We start from the raw sequence: 16,837 nt of genomic DNA on the forward strand, positions 1-16,837 counted from the left end.
GCTTGTGGTATGAAATTGTGGCAACTCCCATAACACAGGCCAGTAGATCTGAAGCTTCTTTGGTGTGTTATGTCTGCACCTTTTAAACTTTGCTGTATTTCCCTGCTGCTTCTACTGCCAAGGTTATATAGCCCCAGCCAACCCCAGACTGTCCACAATTCTTTCGCAGTCCAGCTCTTAACCAATTTGATGGACTCCTCATTGCTGGCTGCCTCCAGGTAAAGAAGTGACAACTTCTTCCCAGCTTAGCAACCATTTTAAATGACAGCCCCCAAGCTCAGCAGATGCTAAAAGGATGCTTTAAAAATGTTTTGGTGTGATTCAGTTGGAGAACTACGTGGACACCGGGCAGCTGGTCCCTCCTCTGGTGGCATTCTGGGAGGATGGACAGATGACCTGTGAGCAGTCACATTGTGTTGAAATATTGAGCTCGCCAGGAATACTGCATTGCCCATAGCTGATCACACATGTTCCTCGCCCATCAGATTGACTACAGCTATTTGTTTCTGCAAGGCAGATAGGTTAGGACTGGTACCTACATTTCAAGTATTTGCAAGGTAAAATCAGTCCACACAGACTAGGGGTAAACTAGACCATATAACTTGGGTTTTATTCCTTGGCAGACAACCAGACCCCAAACTATAAATCTGAAGGTCCACCTCAACTCGTTTTTCATCCTCTATAGCCTGTTAATGCCTAAAAGCTCTTGACTCCATTTCTCAACATCTTCCCCATCTGCCCTCCTCTCTACCCCCACTTACCTCGGGGTCACCTCTCCCTTCGCCTGGATCACTGCCACGGTCTCTTAAAGGACCCCTTTCCACTCACCTCATCCTCAGTCCCTGACTCTCCAGTGTTTCTTCCACCTTGTCACCAGAGCAACCTTTCTAAAGTGCAAAGTGTGTTTTATTACTGCTCCTCTGAAAGGAGTTTGGTGACTGGTCAATCCCTACAGAATAGAGACTAAATTGAATCTTTCAAACAAGCTTGTGATCTCACTCCTGACCATTTATCTGACCCTCTCTTGGAAGAACAGCCTGGAGATTCTAAACACACTCCCGTGTGTCTACTCCTCCAATCTGAGCTGGCTTTCCTGCCAAACCCCATGTCTTATCTGCAAACAGCTTACTCATCACTGGCTACCAGACAATAATCTTTAGGCCAAGGGCATTATGTAATTTTCCTCTCTCCCAGAAGTTTGCTTGACATGTAGTAACCACTGAGTGAGTAGTATGTGTTGAAAGAGCTAATGAGTAAGTGAAGAGAATAAATCAAATGTCTCCTGGCACTAGAGAAATGTTAGCTAAAATATCTTCTCTCTCATTTCTACTATCACTTGTTATCTAGACTCACAGCTGCAACCAAATCAAAACCATGGCCACGTGGTCTCATCACTTCAGATCCACATCTGACACTGGTCTGTGGAGCACGCAGTCGAAGGGACAGTTCTGACCATGACATCTGACTGTTCAAATTCCTTGTAGAGTTCCCCACAGTCAATTCCATGACTTGACATTTTGTGGCCTCCAGGGTCTAGTTTCAATCCATCAATTCAAGTTTATTATTCTTCTGCAAGCCCTCTGTTGAACAACCCATTAAAGTCAACATTTCACATGCTAGCAAGGTAATGCTCAAAGTTCTTCAAGCTAGGCTTCAGCAATATGTGAACCAAGAACTTCCAGGCATGAATACTGGGTGGGTAGCTATTCCCTTCTCCAAGTGATCTTCCTGAGCTAGGTTCTGAACCTAGGTCTTCTGCATTGCAGGCATATTCTCTGCTGCTGAGTCACGAGAGAAGCCCACAAGTCAACATAACTTTCTAATAAATATATTTTAGTCATGCTGTATCTGTTGCTAAAAATTCCTTACCAATTCAATTGTAACAATTTCCCAAAAATCCAAAAATTTGTCCCAAATTGTAACAATTTCCCAATTTCAAAATGCATCTCCTTCTAAAATCTTCCATGATCAACTGCTGTCAAAAAGGATTCCAATCTTCTGAATTTCTGTGGCATTTTTTTCTATAATTTCTTCCAGGCCCTATCAAATTGTATCTTTATTACAATTATTGATGAATATGTTTCAACTCATATGCAGTATCATAGGCTTTGAAGGCCATAACTCAACATTATCCATTGTGTCATCAACAGCAGAGTCCAACATATCCCTTGCAGGAGACTTGGAGGACAAAATTTAATTAGTTATTCAATTATCCAGCCCACTAAGAGAATAGGTCATTCTGGATAATAATATTTCATTTATATATATGTCAGTGCATGAATGTAAAAACCCCACACACTATTGTTTATGCACCTCACTATAACCCCACGAGATAAAAAGGAACCTTCACTGTTTCAGAGAGAAGCCACAGCTCTGTCAAATCTTCAGGGTTGTTTAGTTAGTAAACGGAGGAGCTAGAACTTGAATCCAAATGCCCAAGCTTTCTGTTCCATTGGCCTTTCCCCACTGATGGTACCCTGTACAAAAGCTTGCCACCACCCCAAAGTGCGCTTCTCATCCACGTGGATACGGTTAAGACAGCACTCCCTGCCTCGATCCCAATCTCCGTTCCTTCCTGCCAGGCTTTCTCCAGGGCTTGATGCACTTTGAAGCAGAAAACAATGCCAATTCCGCTATTCCTGGCTTTTCCCCAGCCATCCTCTGCCTGGGTCTTTGGCCTTCGGATCCAGGCTTATGCCTCACCTGGTGTTTAAGTCACCCCTTTTGAAGACCTGTTGTGCTAGGCAGAATGTTACCATGGGAACCCACTTGGAACCCCAGAGTTGGCATAAAGACCACTCTAAGATGAAGATATCTGAGATTCAACTAGTGCATTCAAGTTGTCTCAGAGCCTTCCTCATCTAACTAAAAGCATCAACTTCTGAAAAATGAAGCTGCCATAAATCTCCTCTTAGGGAATGGATCTGCTCCCAGGAAGGTGATGGAGAGGAAACTTACCACGAATCCCCTCTCCAGAGGAGCTCTGCGGCCACGAAGGAGACGAAAAAACCCCTCGCACCTGCATAAACAAACATTATCACAAGTATTTGTATCTTCCATTTGTTCTTCTAAAACTCATTTGTCTTCCCAAAGAAGCCTATAGAAGTCTCATTTTCTCTATTTCCCCTACTAAGTTAGAAATATAAGCTTCTCACTTCAATCATTTAAATGGTGAGCTACTTCTTTTTTTAACTCCCATATACACAGGAATAAATCCCTTTTTTCTCCTGTTAATCTGTTTTTTGTTAGTTTAATTTCTCAGGCCCCCAACTGCAGAACCAAAGGAGCATGAAGACAGGATCCATGAGCCAAGTGGCATTTAAGCTGCATTCTCAAGCTAGAAAGGAACACAGGGTAAGAATTAAGCTCATGAGCTCTGAAATCAGACTGCCAGGTTCCAATCTTGGCCAGCTGCATTGCCTGGACAGTTAACACAATTTCTGTGCAATTCAGTTTCCTAAACTATACAAGACGGATGGTAATAGTCTCTCCCTAACGGGCTCACTTTGAGCTTAAATGAACTCATCAATGCAGGGTCCAATCCAGTGTCTGGCATGTAAGTACTGAAAAGTTTAGCTAAAGTAACAGGATCAGTCCAGTTCAATCACTCAGTTGTGTCTGACTCTCTGCGACCCCATGGACTGCAGCATACCAGGCCTCCCTATCTATCACCAATTCCCGGAGTTTACTCAAACTCATGTCCATTGAGTCAGTGATGCCATCCAACCATCTCATCCTCTACCGTACCCTTCTCCTCCTCCGTTCAATCTTTCACAGCATCAGGGTCTTTTCCAATGAGTCAGTTCTTCACATCAGGTAGCCACAGTATTGCAGTTTCAGCTTCAGCATCAGTCCTTCCAATGAATATTCAGGACTAATCTCCTTTAGGATGGACTTGTTGGATCTCCTTGCAGTCCAAGGGACTCTCAACAGTCTTCTCCAGCACCACAGTTCAAAAGCATCAATTCTTCAACACTCAGCTTTCTTTATAGTCCAACTCTCACATCCATACATGACTACTGGAAAAATCATAGCTTTGACTAGACTGACCTTGCCAGCAAAGTAATGTCTCTGCTTTTTAATATGCTGTCTAGGTTGGTTGTAACTTTTCTTCCAAGGAGTAAGCGTCTTTTAATTTCATGGCTGCAGTCACCATCTGCAGTAATTTTGGAGCCCAAAAAAGTAAAGTCTGTCTCTGTTTCCACTGTTTCCCCATCTATTTCCCATGAAGTGATGGGACCAGATGCCATGATCTTAGTTTACTGAGTGTTGAGCTTTAAGCCAACTTTTTCACTCTTCTCTTTGACTTTCATCAAGAGGCTCTTTAGTTCTTCTTCACTTTCTGCCATAGGGGTGGTGTCATCTGCATATCTGAGGTGATTGATATTTCTCCTGGCAATCTTGATTCCAGCTTGTGTTTCTTCCAGCCCAGCATTTCTCATGATGTACTCTGCATATAAGTTCAATAAGCAGGTTGACAATATACAGCCTTGACGTACTCCTTTCCCAATTTGGAACCAGTAAGAGGATGCTGACTGATAATTTTTGTGAGTCCCCAAAGTTGGTAACAAAGACCCCAGGCTATAAATGAAGAGGTTCCATGAGTCCCACATTCTAAAGAAAGCTGGCAATACCTGGGGTCTCTTAGTTTACAAAGACTGAACGGCCCTTCCACCACTACTCACTATGACAAATCTCCACCCCTTCCTGATCCATGAAGGAGAACCCTGGAGAGGCCAGAAGGGGAGAGTACAGAGGCACTGGGGCTGTGGGTCCTGCCAGGGCACGTAGGGTCTGTGAATGGAGGTTCCTTCTCCATAATCAAGAAAAGGGTTGGCAAGTGTCAGCAGAACCCATCAGAGGGACTTTCCTGGTGGTCAAGTAGTTAAGATTCCACACTTACACTGCAGGGGGCATGGGTTTGATTCCTGGCTGGGGAAACAAGATCCCACATGCCAGGCAGTGTGGCCAAAAAATAAAAACTCTTTTTTAAAAGAGTCTATCAGAGAGATTCTATTGCAGAACCCATTTGCTGCAGCTATCATAGAGTTATCAGGAGAACTGCACCTATGACTCTTGATGAGAGATGATACTCTTGACCGTGGAGCCTTGTGCCTGTTTGAAGGTGTGAAGTTTGCCAGCAGAGCCCACTTCATCAGGGTGAGAAGGGACTGAGGCGCAGGGTGCATACAGAGGGAAGGGTGGGCCCACCTCACCCTGGGCTCCTGCAGCAAACATCTGGACAGCTCTTCAAGTAAGAGCACTGATTGTGGAGCCCCATGGGGGCCATTCTGGTGGCCACCCACAGAGGAGCTGCCTCCCTAGAAAGGGGCCTGGGCCCAGCTTGGGGGCCTTGGGAAACACAGCTGCCCTCTCTGGGGGAACCTCAGTGTTGGAGAGGACTGACCACTAAACTCGGCACCGGAAAGAGACAGAAGCCCACCGTGCCTGGAGATACCCGGGTCAGCTCCCCACCATGCATGCAGCTGGTGAGATAAACCTGCCTGTATCTTCTCCCCCCAGACTCCCATGACCCTCCAACCCAAATAAGTTAATCCCAAAAAAGAGCAAGTTAAAAGAGGGCGTCTCCATGAAGACCATTCCCACCCACACCAATATGCTGGAGGTAGAAGAACCCTAGACCTTGGACAATGGGTCAAACGTCTGTCAGGGTGAGAGAGGGCAGGGTGTTGTGGATCAGCTTCAAATCATACTAACGACTGAAGTTTAAACTGATCTCAACCTTTCACATCTAAAAATGGCAGGACTCCCCTGGCAGTCCAGTGGTTAAGACTTTGCCTTCCAATGCACAGGGTCTTGGTTCCATCTCTGGTTGAGGAGTTAAGACCCGCCCCCCCCCCCCATGCCTCCCAGCCAAAACCCCAAAACATAAAACAGAAGCCATATTGTAATAAATAAAGACTTTAAAAAATGGTCCACATTAAAAAAAATCTTTTAAAAAACTGCTTTAAAAAGATCTAAAAATGGCCAGGAAATTACAGAACCTGTCAGCAGGATTAGAGAAGAGCGATTCTTGTCATAGCATAGGTGAAGGTTCATAGGAAAAATGAAGCCTCAGGCTATGCTCCTGAGGGCTTCCCCAGTGGCACTGGCAGTAAAGAACCCACCTGCCAATCCAGGAGACAGTAAGAGACTTGGGGCTGATCCCTGGGTCCAGAAGATCCCCAGAGGAGGGCATGGCAATCCACTCCAGTATTCTTGCCTGAGAATCCTATGGACAGAGGAACCTGATGAGCTACAGTCCATAGAGTCGGAAAGAGTTGGACAGGCCTGAAGCAACTTAGCACGCATATGCTTCAACAGAGTAATTACATTATCATTAGTATAATCTGCAGAGCAGAGATACAAAAGCTGCTGGAACCCAAGGCTGCACAAGAACCAGAAAGGGAAGATGGCACCTAGTGTGAGTGAGTGAGTAAGTAAGAGTGTATGAGTGTGTGTGTCTGTGTGGCTGTGTGTGTAGAGCAAAGGCAAGAAGTAACCCAAGAAAAACAAAGAAATTACCAAGAATAGGACCTGGGACCTGATGGTTTTAATTAGTTAGCACCAGTGAGGGATGTAGCAAGTTGTCTGAGTTTAAAGGCACAATATCAAGGCGGATACCTAGAATCACTAAGGGCTTTGTTGGGGTTCCCGTAAATGAGGATAATCTGAAAAGTATTTTTGCCTTCCAGCAGCTTCCTGCTTCTCTGGTTACCTCTGCTTTTCGTGAGAAACATGCTCACACCTTCCTTCCTTCCTGTCCCTTTGAAGGAGGTGGGATGGTCATGGGGGAGGGGAGATGGACCCATTCATCTCTATATCACTCCGGAGTCCAAGCCCAAACGGTCCTTCCCAGAAGCCTCCACCACCCCCAGGAGGGTGAGACTGGGCAGAATTTGCCTGCCCTGCAATTTCCACTCTTTGTAAAGCCAACTCTGTAATTGCCCCTAATCAGCCCTAGAAAGAGATGAGGTTTCCAGAGAAAAAGAAAAATACAGTGAGGATTTCCAAGAAACTAGAATATTACTCTCACCGCCCCCAAGGCAGCTCCTCTCGTGGAGAATGATCTGCAGGGTGTGATCTGGGAGGGGGCCCAGACCCAGGCAAGCAGTGCTGATGCGGTGCCTGAGAGAGGGGTCTCCACCCTGCCAGGAAGAGAGAAGGCTGGGGACGATTGCAGCAGCTGCAGCCTTGGCTGAGAAATCACCACTCTTCCCTAGAGAGCCAAGCCCAAGGGCAGGTCAGGACTAAATGTGCAAGCCAGCCTTGAGTGTAGCCTTCCTTGGGGAGGAAGGCCACGGGGAGGAATGCAGAGCTGAACACAGATTGCCTCAGGCTGCCCTGGAGAAAACTGCCCTGCAACAGACTGTAAGACTTTAGGGAGGGGGAAAGTGAGTTGTTTCAGAGGAATTCTAGAGTCGCACCAAAAAGTCTGCAATGCAAGGGGACATAAGGTGATGCAATGTAAATTCAACTAGAGAGCAGTTATTTGGCACAACCCTGGAGGCATCAGCCCCAGGGCGGTCGGAGGGCCACCTTTCTTCCCCAGAACACACTCCATCGGAGATGACTCTGCCTCTAAAATATCCTCTCAGCTCACTGCTTCTCTTCCCATCACCTCTTCAATACATAATTTTAAGAACTTCTATATAGTTTCCAATAAAAACAATACTTACACACAAAAAATGAATAACCCCCAAGGCAGCTACCCTGAGAGAGACTGACTTAACATTTTGGTATGCCTGCTTCCAGACTTTTGTGTGAGGTTAGTTATGAATAAATATATCCAGATATAATTTAATAGAATTAAAATAGAACTTGTCAATAGCGTCAAGGTTAAGAAATCCTTGACTAGAGACTCCAAGTCAAAGTGAAAATGAAAGTGGCTCAGTTGTGTCCGACTCTTTGAGACCCCATGGACTATACATACAGTCCATGGAATTCTCCAGGCCAGAATACTGGAGTGGGTAGCCTTTCCCTTCTCCAGGGGATCTTCCCAACCCAGGGATCAAACCCAGGTCTCCCGCATTGCAGGCGAATTCTTTACCAGCTGAGCCACCAGGGAAGCCCAAGAATACTGGAGTGGGTAGCCTAGCCCTTCTCCAGGGGATCTTCCTGACCCAAGAATGAAACCAGGGTCTCCTGCATTGCAGGTGGATTCTTTACCAACTGAGCTCACATACATTAAAGACCTCTAAGTTAAAAGTGACAAATGGCTGTCCCCAGTGAAACAGGCCATCTTGAGGGTCTATAACATCCATCACAGAAGTGACCAGATGGGATATATTTATGAGATAAGGAAACTACATTCTCCTTCTCCCTAGTCCATATTGCAAACTCTAGAATCAATCACTCAAGTGTAATCATATCTCTTGCTGTGTCTCAGTTGTAACAGACGAGACCTACCTACCTACATCGGAGCGTTCTTCTAAAGAAGAAATGAAATAGTAACGGAAGGCTCTGATAACAGGAAATAGCACACATGGGATGCATCAATATAAATGTGAGTTGTTACTGTTGCTATTATTATCATTATCATCATTATCGGTTGTGATATTCTTTTTTATACCATATTCACATTTTTTTTTTCCTGTGCTTCAGCGGCAGTTTACAAAAATGAACACTGCTCTGCTCTCCAATGAAAGCAATAGCATCGAAACCTAAGACGATGTCTGGTTTGAGACCGTTCTCAGCAAACACCCTGACCTTGCCAGCATCTTCCTGCAAGAGGTTAATGCACAGGATGGCTGGGGGCCGGCTCAAATACCGGGAGGGGTGAGGGAAGGTTGTGGAGGTTTCGGCCCAGCCAGCATCACAGCTGTCCTCAATTACCACAAACAGCTGTTGGCAGCTCGACTCATTAGAAATGCAATCCAACCACCTTGGCAATCGGATTCTCTTGCTGGAAACTCAGCAGACAGGAAGATCCTGTGCTCCCAATTCCTGTGGTCAAGTCAGGGAAGGTTCCTCTCCCTGGGGATGAAAAGCCTCCCCAGGCACAGGCTCCGTATGGCGAATCTCCATGGGGATCACAGCAGCGGTTCTCAACCCGGGTAGGTTTTACTCCCCACCAGCTATTTGGCAATGACTCATATCTGTGGCTGTCACAACCAAAAGGGGTCTGCACTTGACCCAGGGGATTGGTCCAGGGGTGCATCAAACATCTACACAGGAGAGCCCCCAAAGCAAAAAAATTATCCAGCCCCAAACGTCAATAGTGCCAAGGTTAAGAAATCCTTGACTAGAGACCCCAAACACATACCTTAAAGACCTTTAAGTTAAAAGTGAGAAACGGCTGTCCCCAGTGAAACAGGCCATCTTGAGGGTCTATAACACCCATCACAGAAGAGAGCAGATAAGATCTATTTATGAGATGAGGAAACTACATTCTCCTGTCCTCTAGGATGGGTGGAGGGGAAAAGGGAGCCAGAGGATATATACTTTCCTAAATAAAGGGCTGCCATCCACAAACTACCCAACTTCTCACCATAGGAAGGACAGTGAGGCTTCTGGGATCTTTCCTATTCAAAACTCTAAAGCCCAATCTCAGGGTATAAAATACTTCCACCTTGCAATGCTTAATTTTATAAAGCCAACTGAACCAGTCACAGGGTTCCCATGCATTTAATTAATTGGTATTTCTGGGTATATCTGGGAGGGTATTTCTGGCTGAGATTAACATTTGAATCAGTAGACTAAGAAAAGCAGAATGCCCTCCCCAGTGTGGATGCGTGCGTGCTCAGTCGTTCAGTCATGTCCGACTCCTTGCGATCCCATGGACTGTAGCCCACCAGGCTCCTCTGTCTTTGGAATTCTCCAGGCAAGAATACTGAAGTGAGCTGCCATTTCCTACTCCAAGGTTCCTTCCCCAACCCAAGGATCAAACCTTCGTCACCTGTGTCTCTTGCATGGGCACTAAATGCAATGATAGTAAAAAATCCTACTGTGCCACCTGGGAAGACCATCCCCAGTGTGGATGGGCCTCATCCAACCTGGCAAAGGCCTCAACAGAGCAAGACGGTGGAATAAGAGAGAATTCTCTCTGTCTCTCTGCCTGACTGTCTTCAACCTGGGACACTGGTCTTCCCCTGCCTTCACATTCAGACTCAGACTAGACTCAGACTAGAACTTACACCATCAGCTCTCCTGGGTCTCCAGTTTGCTGACTACAGATCTTAGGACTTCTCAGCCCCCGTAAACAATGAGGCAGTTTCTTATAATAAGTCTATTTCTGTGGAAATCCAGACTAATACACTCTTCAAGCTACAAGCTTTGTTCTCATTCTTTACAACTCAGCTCAACCTCCTCGGCCAGCCTTTCCCTGAGTCCCTAACCTCAGCTCTGTCTTATCCTCTGTCTCACTTCCACTTCCCCTCCAGTTTCTTTCTCCAGTTGTAATGCAAGCAGGGAGTTTGACTCTCTTGGTCAGTATTGTACCCCCACAACTTAGCACAATGCCTCATCTACAGTAAACAGTTGATAAACATTTGCTGAATGAGTGCTGATGGAATATCTGGATAGGACACAGATACACAGAAGCCTAGTGCATAAGCTCTTGTGGAGACTGAGCTATGAATTTATTCATTTATTCACCTTTCACTGTGCTAAGGGTGCCCAGTTGAAGGAATTTCCTGTGTACTGAAAATTACCATTTGCCAAGTGTTTTAATCTCACTGTAGATCTCTGAGATAGATACTATTAGACCCATTTCACAGATGAGGAAACTGAGGCTCAAGAAAGTTAAGGCAGCTCCATGCATCATCAAGCTGGGAAGGAATAGAAAGGGAACTCAAATCTAGCTTTGACTTGAGAATTCTCTGCTCTTATTACTATACATGGTATACAAACGTCTAGAAAGATTACGGCCCCTGTTTCCAAGAAACTCACAATGAGCTAAAGAATCAGGAAATACATTATTAAAACCAATGGAATATATTTCCAAAATAGGTTAAGGTGTTCTCATAGCATGTGTTCTATGGTGTCATCTCAACAGTCTCGAAATTCTGAGAGGACATAGCAGAGTAGAGAAAGGGGTAAGGAAGATGTGCCTGGGGCAGCCGGGTGAGGGCATGCGCACTGAAGTCAGCTTGACAGGAGCTTAAATCCCAGCTCCACCACTTAGCTGTGTGAACCAGTCAAGCTATCAATTTATTGACTCTGTGATACCACCTATTCCCAGGTGCACAGTAGTCAAGAATCTGTCTGCCAAGGCTGGAGTCGCAAGGGATGCAGTTTCATTCCCTGGGTTGGGAAGATCCCCTGGAGAAGGAAATGGCAACCCATTGCAGAATTCTTGCCTGGGAAATTCCAAGGACAGAAGGAGTCTGGTGGGCTACAGTCCATGGGGTTGCAAAGAGTTGGACATGACTGAACACACACACTATGTACTGTATAAAGGAACAACCGACTATACACAACGCAGAGGGTGTGGCTTACAAGAGGCCTCCTTAATTTAGAAATATTTAAATATAAGAAACCATGCAGAGACTTTCCTGGTGGTCCAGTGGCTAAGACACCATGCTCCCAAGGCAGGGGGCCTGGGTTCAATCCCTGGTCAAAGAACTAGATCCCACATGCCGCAATTAAAAGACCCTGCATGCTGCAATGAAGATCAAAGATCTCGCATGCTACAGCTAAGACCTTGCGCAGCCAAATAAGTAAATTGAAAAAGAAAAGAAAAGTACACATATTAGAATTATGAAACTCTTTGCTTAATCTCTCTTGGCCTCAGGTTTCTCTATAGCATGGGGATGATAACCCTCAGCCATGGGGTTCACTCACAGATAAGCCCACCCTGACATGAAGCACAGGAAGACTGCAGCCTGCTTCTCTTCCACCCCTGGCTCCATCGTAACCACCTTGGGACTTCATACACCTGCAAGGGGCCACCCCAGACCAAGTCCTGTCCGCATATGCTCCCCCACTGCAATCAGCCGCACCGCGTTCACCCCCTCAGATGGTGAACACAGTGCTTATCTCAGGAGAAGACACCAGGAAAAGAGGCCCATGCCGGCTCTGGAAGTAGACTTAGGAATATCAGAGAGAGGAGGTCCAGGACCCCAGTTATCCAGGGTGGGGACAGGCTCGGGATGAGCAGGCACGCTCAGCCTGAGGACCCTCAATCCATGCGGAGGGGGACAACCCAGGGAGAGCAAGCCGTGGAGCCTCCTTGCCAGGTGCCCAGGGTGGACAGGTCATGATGATCAAATACAATCATAGAAGCAACACACCAAGTTCCAAGACTAGTATGTAGAGATGCCACAAATGACTGTTTTCACACTCTAGTAGAGAAAAGAACTAAACAGAATAATGGATACAGTGTGCGTATGTACTGAGTCACTTCAGTCGTGTCCAGCTCTTTGCCACCCCCTGGGCTGTACAGCCCACCAGGCTCCTCTGTCCACAGGATTCTCCAGGCAAGAATACTGGAGTGGGTTGCCATGCTCTCCTCCAGGGGATCTTCCTGACCCAGGGGTCAAATGTGTGTCTCTTCTGTCTCCTGCACTGGCAAGGGGTTCTCTACCACTGGCGCCACCTGGGAAGACATATGGATACAGCAGCAATTACGCCTACTATGTGCAAGACAGTGAGTTGCATCCTCTCCTTTCACTTTTCATTTAATTAGGAGAACTGAAGATGTGTCTCAAAAGGAAACTGCAATGCAATGCAGGAGATCTGGGTGATTGGAGGTGGGGAGGCCCGAGATGACAGGCCAAGAGGTCGTGTTCACAGGGGAGTCACCTCTGACCCGTCAGCACGGGACTCATGTTAGGAGGATCATTCTGACCAAAGACTTCAAGGGCAGTAGAGAAAGGGGACTCAGAGAACTCAAGCGAGAGATGATTACAAAATGAAAGTACAGGATGAAGACCTCAATCGTGGTGGGAATGGAAGGCAAGCAATGGCAGGGAGAGAGATTTTATAGAAGGAACCTTTCAGGGTATGGAAAACAAACAAGGAAAAGTAAATAATCAAGAATGACATTTTTCAGGGGACTGGGAACATGATGATACCACTGGGAGAAATCGGGAAATCATAAGGATATCTGGCGTTCAAGGGAAGAGATGCATTCAGTTAGCTTAAAAATGATGATTCCACACATAGGCATTAGTAGTATTACTCGCTCAGTCATGTCCAACTCTTTGGGACCCCATGGGAAAGAATCCATGGGATTCTCCAGGCAAGAATACTGGAGTGGGCTGCCATTCCCTTTCCAAGAGGATCTTCCAGATCCAGGAATTGAATCCGGAGAGTCTCCTGCACTGCAGGCAGATTCTTTACTGTCTGAGCTACAGAGAGTCCCTATATGCATTAGTATATTTTTATCTTTCTGACTTACTTCACTCTGACAGTCCTCTAGGTCTACCTATATCACTGCAAATGCCCCAGTTTCATTCCTTTTAATGGCTGGGTAATGTTCCACTGGGAATATGTGCCACATCTTCTTTGTCCATTCATTTGTCGATGGACATTTAGGCTGCTTCCCTGTCTTTGATGTCATAAACAGTGCAACGATAGCTAGGGGGAACCTTCCGTATAACACAGGTAGCTCAGCTTGGTGCTCTGTGGTGAACTAGAGAGGTAGCAGCGGGCAGCGGGGAAGGGAGGGTGGGAGGTGCAAAAGGGAGGAGAGATATGTATACATACAGTTGATTCACCTCATTGTACCGCAGAAACTAACATGATATTCTAAAGCAACTATACCTTAATAAAAAATAAGCAAATAAGAAAAATGGAGTTTCTATTACCTAGGTGTTTTAGAGCATCTACTGTGTACTCAGGCCTGTTTATACTTCTCTGTCTCTGCCTCTAGCATCTGTCAGATATTGTCCCCATTGGTGACACCACAGACTTCCCACAACGCAGTGAGACCATCATTTTTGTCTCATACTATCCAACAAGGCATTATTTTTCAGTCTGTCAGGGCACTCAGCTGTTACTCTATGGCCATGAAACTAGTTTTGTTATAATCTAAAATCTAAACTAGGATTTAGGATCCCTACTAATGAAACATATATATTATATAAGCTTGTGTCCACTCTGCCCTTGTACTCACACTTGGAAACTGGATAGTCCAATAGCTATAGTATCGTAAGTCATACTCCTTGAGGCAGCTAAGCGGGACTAGAAAATAAAGTTAATACAACAGTGCCATCTAGCGATGACAAGTATCCCAAAAGGGTCTGCTGCTGCTGCTGCTGCTAAGTCACTTCAGTCGTGTCCAACTCTGTGCGACCCCATAGACAGCAGCCCACCAGGCTCCCCCGTCCCTGGGATTCTCCAGGCAAGAACACTGGAGTGGGTTGCCATTTCCTTCTCCAATGCATGAAAATGAAAAGTGAAAGTGAAGTCACTCAGTCGTGTCCAACTCATAGCGACCCCATGGACTGCAGCCTACCAGGCTCTTCTGCCCATGGGATTTTCCAGGCAAGAGTATTGGAGTGGGTTGTCATTGCCTTCTCCATCAAAAGGGTATGGATCTATCTTAAATTTAAGATTCTTACATTTTACCCAGATAGATCCAGTGCAGAAGAGGGATGGTATTAAATGAAGTTGCATCATGTCATCATCAGCCCTCAGGACATCCCTCCACGTGGTCCGATATTTCCAAATTTAGGGGGAATCTTAATGTAGGCTGTGTAAACAGAATCAAGAAATTAGTAGGAATTGATGGTTTCCACTAGAGTCAAATGTTAAATAACTAGAACCTAACACCAATTAGTGATAAGATTTACAACAGATTCTCACTTCCTGATGCTGCGTTCAGCACCCTCTCTGAGACCTCAGGCAGATGGAAACTCAGACATCACCTCAGACACACACGCAGCTCTGCACTTGGTGTTCAGGTGACCAAGGGCAAAGGAAAACCTCTCTGACGTTCTGTCTCTTCATCTGCAAAATGGCAATGATGATATAACAATACCCACTGCTGGGGAGTACTGTGAGCCCCGCACGTGGAACTTGAGGAAAAGCCTGTAACAAAATCGTTTAGCACACTCCAAGGTGGCTCTTTCTTCATGTCTGCTCCTTCTGCTTATCAGCTCATTTACCAAACGAAAATGAGACACCCAAGTATTCATTTCTCCAAAAAGCCGATATGCAAGCTTTTATTCGATGAATATTGAGGCCCTCCTCTGTGCTGAGCACCGTTCTAGGCTCAGAGTTTTATAAGCAAGGTTCCTTCCTGATGGAACTAACCTATCGCATGAGAGGATCTGGGAAGAAAATAACACAGCATCAGAGCATCAGAGAGTGATGAGAGACTGCAGTCCATTTTACACGGTGGGGAAGGATAGATTCTCTGAGAACAGAGTCTGACTGAGTTGAGGAAAGGAGAGGGAGAGACACAGAAGCTGAAATGAACACATAGATTCTGTGTTCTCCTAGAAGACGAGGCAATGGTGGCCAGGTTGCGGTCTAATCAAGCGACATGGAAAAAGGGGTGGCAGGGAGCTCTAACTGAAGGCGGTGTTCAGCCCCCCAAGCAAGTCTCCTCTTCCCTCGCTGGGGGCCCCCACACCATCCCCCGCAGCGACCTCTTGGTCACGCATCCAGGAATGCAGTTCCATCTCAGGATGGCCTTTGAGTGAGCTGAATGACAGAAAAATCAGCAAAACTCAAGCTGCCCCTCCAGCTTGCTTCCTCCTCCTCTCCTGTCTCCTTCCGGGATCGTGAAGGCCTGTTCTCAGGTGGCTCAGTGTTCATTCCAGGCAGCAGCATTCTCAGTGATCTAATTGACCTGAGTTGGGGGATATTGCCATCCAAGAGGGCCCGTCTCCACTTCTGATGGGCTCGACACATCACACAGCCAAATCACAGCTGCCTGCAGAGAAGATCTGCCTGCCTAAGTCACTGCTTTCCAAAAATTTTAATTGTTCTCAAAAAAAAAAAGCGTTAAGCTTCCGTAATTCCACACTTCGGCTGGAAGACACACATTTAAACAGGTTTCTTTTGGAAGGGTTTCTATGTTCTCAATATCTTAATAAGAATTGTGAATTTCCCATACCAGAACATGCTATATTTCACAAAATCATTTGGCAGCAAAACCTCTTGCTACACAGATTTTCTCTTGGAAATACACTTCGAGAAAGGCGACTTTCATGTAGGTCTGAGGCCGACGCTTATGGCGGACTTTGCTGGAATCGTCAAGAGGCTTCGTGAAGCTTTTCTGAATCCATCAGAGTTCCCCTTCTCTCACTTCCACACGCCACTGACCAATCCTCCCATCTTCTCTCTCACACGACTCCCTGTCACTGTTTCTGTCACAGCCTCTCTCAGATTTTGGTGCCCTTAATTGATTTTATGCTTGTCTCTTTTTACTTTATTGTAGGCCCCTTTCAGTCAGGAAACTGGCTTAATGTACAAGCTCCCCAGGAAACTCACAGAAATCTTGGTGCTCGCACAAAGTCTGGCACATAGCACTTGTGCCCTGCAGGCAGGGAGGGAGAGAGGCGGGAGGAAGACAGCAGCGTGGACCCTGAATAGAAAGATCCTTGTCCCAGTTCCAGTGCAGAGACACAAAAGACGAAGGTTCGATCCCCGGGTCAGGAAGATCCCTTGGAGTAGGAAATGGCAACCTGTTCCAGTATTCTTGCCTGGAAAATTCCATGGACAGAGAAGCCTGGTGGGCTACAGCCCATGGGTCACAAAGAGTCAGACACAACTGAGCAAATCAGCGTGGGCACATGCGTGTGCACACACACACAGTCCCAGTTCCATAGTTGGCCTTTGGGTCTATGACAACTCTCTGAGCTTCATTTCCTCCTGAACCCAAACAAGGCTGAAAGCATTTGCCCTGGCTTCTTCCTGAGACTGATGGATATCCCTAATGAGT

General features: G+C 46.1%; 2 long non-coding RNA genes across 2 annotated transcripts; one reads left to right on the forward strand and one right to left on the reverse strand.

Annotated features, from left to right (window-relative positions):
* Window positions 1-292: 292 nt before the first annotated feature.
* Window positions 293-6,187, reverse strand: LOC123328280. Its single transcript, XR_006543124.1, has 3 exons — window positions 6,129-6,187; window positions 2,959-3,019; window positions 293-396 (listed from the first exon to the last, which is right to left on the reverse strand). It is a non-coding gene; the product is annotated as an uncharacterized LOC123328280 (long non-coding RNA).
* Window positions 6,188-8,131: 1,944 nt separating this feature from the next.
* LOC123328281 lies at window positions 8,132-12,106 on the forward strand. The gene is made up of 2 exons (XR_006543125.1): window positions 8,132-9,056; window positions 11,735-12,106. It is a non-coding gene; the product is annotated as an uncharacterized LOC123328281 (long non-coding RNA).
* Window positions 12,107-16,837: the final 4,731 nt, after the last annotated feature.

Source organism: Bubalus bubalis, chromosome 11 (genome assembly GCF_019923935.1).
Source record: "Bubalus bubalis isolate 160015118507 breed Murrah chromosome 11, NDDB_SH_1, whole genome shotgun sequence".
Lineage (NCBI taxonomy): Eukaryota > Metazoa > Chordata > Mammalia > Artiodactyla > Bovidae > Bubalus > Bubalus bubalis.